The sequence below is a fragment of the Monopterus albus genome, unplaced genomic scaffold, assembly GCF_001952655.1.
Source record: "Monopterus albus unplaced genomic scaffold, M_albus_1.0 scaffold19.1, whole genome shotgun sequence".
Classification (NCBI taxonomy): Eukaryota; Metazoa; Chordata; class Actinopteri; order Synbranchiformes; family Synbranchidae; genus Monopterus; species Monopterus albus.
The window spans coordinates 1,893,591-1,897,005 of record NW_018127899.1 but is presented as its reverse complement, the minus strand read 5'-3'; positions in this window follow the sequence as shown (position 1 = coordinate 1,897,005).

Below are 3,415 nucleotides of genomic sequence, written 5' to 3'. Positions count from 1 at the left end.
TTTGTTAGAGGAACTGTGCTTTACCTCAAGGCACTTCTCACACAGTTGCCAAGGGGTGTGTCCTGACACAGGGTGTGTCTGAGTGTATACCCAAGGGGTGTGTCTGTGTGGCTCCTGTGGTGGTACAGTAAACTCTGCTTTGGCTCATGTCCTTCTCTTGAAAAGGGGAAGCAAAAGCAGAAGAAGGAAAGGACTGGTGCGGTGGTGACCCTCACACTGCTGGAAACCCCAACGTGTGACACAGACTTCAGGAATGATCTGCATCCTGCAGATGCAGCACCTGCAAAACAGCAACAATTCACTGTCTATTTTGTGTTGTCTTTACTTGTGGTGCACAGTAGCTGACATTAAAACATGAAGAAGAAAATGTGGTCGTATAGGTTTGTGAGTAAGAATGTGTAGTGGCACTACAGCATCAGGTCTGGTCCAGGGAGCTAATCCCAGAATGTTGTGAAACACTTTCCCAGAAGAGTGAAAGTAGTTTATGCTGTAGATGCCCGCAATGTTAATCAATCACATATGAATGTAATATTTGGGTATCCATAAACCTTTGGCCATGTAGTGTATCTCCATACCTGGACAAAAGAAACTAAAATTCGCTGCAGGGCTAGATACACCTCTAAGGCAAAGTGAGAAAATCTCTTGTGTCTTTTGCAGTTTGGTTCAACTAACTCATTAGAAGCAACTACAACGGTACGTAGCTGACTTATTATGGCGCCATCTGCTGGAGCTCGAGGTGAACTCACATTGTTAGTCACCTGAAATGTGGACGGAGCCTCAAGCCAGACTTATTTCCAAGCTACTGAAAGTAAAGTGAAGAGAGTAAAGGCAGAGGGTTATGAGGGAGGAGTGAAGCTGGTACTCTGTTTTGATTTTATTGTTTCTGTCAACCACCCAGTGCACCTAAACCTAGTCCAGCTGAGGTCATTTTTCCCCTGCAGGCTCAATACAAACCCAGGTTAACTGCTGACCAGGACAGTAAACTCTGATTTATGCTCATGACCCCTCATTCTGCAGATGGTCTCTTTACCTCTTACACTTCCTGTAGCTCGCAGACTGAGATGTGATTATGTATGTGCCACCTCCATCACTCTGAGTGTGTGTCTTCATAGGCAGGCTTCTTCAGCAGGGTCATCACAGTTCATGATAGGTAACGACAGAGCAGTTCATAGAAGGACACATGACAACAGAAGGTCAGCTTGTGCCTGCAATAACTCTTAATGAGAAAGCACCTTAGTGTCTGCTGACAAAGACTGCTCACAAACTCAAGTGAGAACTGATATAACACTATAGTGTGTGTTAGACTGATAATGCTGTGGTCAGGTTTGTTTTTTTTTTTGCTGAGAAAAAGTTGTGTACTCTTAATCAAAAATGCTGTGTAACTACACTGCAAAAAGATTCATATTCAGGCCTTAACATGTGTTTTTGTGACATAATAAAAACAAAACATCTGGAATCAAATGCTTCTGCTTATTCCTGATGCATTTTTCCTTGCTTGGGATTTTTGAAATGAATGAATGTGAAATCATAAACACTGAGAGGAAACCTGCACCTTTTTTCTATAAAGGAAATAGGTTGATGTTATTGGCAGCGATATTCTTTCATAGATGCATATTGTTCTTACTGATGGTCATACTGTTTCCTGTCTAGACGCGACCTTTTGTCACCTTTTGCTCACAGCCTCGCCCGTCACCAGACGCTGGAAGGCTGGACTCCATGTTTTTGTATCTGTGGCGAGACATCGCTGCTCCCGTCTTCCTTTGCCTGTGTGTTAGATACAGACACACCTAATGAAAAAGGAAATCAAAAGATTATGATCGCACACATGACAGGAAATGGCTACTGCAGAAGACAGGCAGGAAAGGTGTCAGTCAATAAGATGCTGCTGTGTCTGTATCTGCCAATCTGTCCAGTCACGACAACACAGCTCATATCAAGACCCACGAAGACGTCAGTGGAGGTTATAAGCAGAATGGTATCAGCTCAGGAAAGGGCACACAGGACTACTTCAAAACCTAGACCACAGTTCTTCCACATCTCCAAGGTGAGTAAAGATTAAAAAACTCAGTGGATGTAACATGGTTAAGTTTCAGTTTATTAGATGGCTCTTAACAAAGCTCTACAGAGTTCAGTGTTACTCAGACAGTGGCACTTGATTCAAATATCAGAAAATTACAACTTGAAGGTATTTCAAGGTTCTGTAGAAAGCAGATCATTTTGATTTGTTGTAATAAGACATTAGTTTTGTTCATACTCCATAGAAAAGCTCACCTTTGCTGAAGTAGTTAAAATAAAGCTGCTACAGATTTACAAGACAAGCGACTTTGCACTTTGACTCTCGTTCTTGTAAAACTCATTTTATTTTACTGTAATGTATTCAAATTAAATACAATAAACATCAGTTCATTTTTGGGCAAAATAAAAAACAGTCTTCACTGCATTCTGCAAGCCAGAGTGTTCCATTTCCATTTGCCTCAGCTGTGTCAGCTTGTCTTATTAAACAGTTTATGGGAAACCTTCAAGAGCTCTTAAACTCCCCCATCTTTCTGTTTATATGTGGAAGCTTTGACTAAAATAAACCACACTCAAGTCCCAGTAAAATCATAGCACAGCACTGGGCTTTAAACTGCGTGTACATTTGCCTTTTCTCCTTATACACATTCTTTCATTTTCTTGAAAACATTTTCTTGTTTGCAGAAAGTTATGCGCCATGTTTCCATTTTTGTTAACTCAGAGAAGAACATAAGTAGTGACAGAGAAAGTTGCAGACACTGAAAAGACAACAGGAAAAGATGCTGCTGTTTCCAGGAGTGCTGCTGGAAGGCAGCTGGACTTGCATGGAGACGTTTCACTTCTCATCCAAGAAGACTCTTCAGTTCTGCCTGGAGGCCAGTCCCCGGTATTTCACATCTAAGGGTTTGTTAACACCTCGAGGGCCGCTGAGGTCACATGTCGGTCATTGCCCCACCCGGCCATGTTGAGTTGCTGTCTTCACAGGAATGTCCCTTGTCACTCAGATGCAAATGAGCTGTGGGGTCTTGTCCTGAGGAGCTGGCTCTCCTGTGCTGTGCCATGCACTTTTGAAGTGGTTGCTTTTGTTAGGTATTTTTAGTCAGATAGAAATTGGATAGATACTTTATGTATTAGAAATGTTTAGTGGAGATAGGATGTCTAGTTAGACTGTTAAATGCTTAGTCATGCTTATGAGTTTCTACAGGGTACATCTGGTCAAGGATAACTAGAGAGAAGAGTTGATGACTGTCAGCAGACAGGATGTTTAATATTATTATTATGATGTGTATAACTGTAGCCTTAGCCATAATATGTTCTTATGTTTAAGTCACGACATGTTACTAGAGGTCGTGTGAGAATGTTTTTAGTTACACACCACTTAATCAACAGACACACACACACA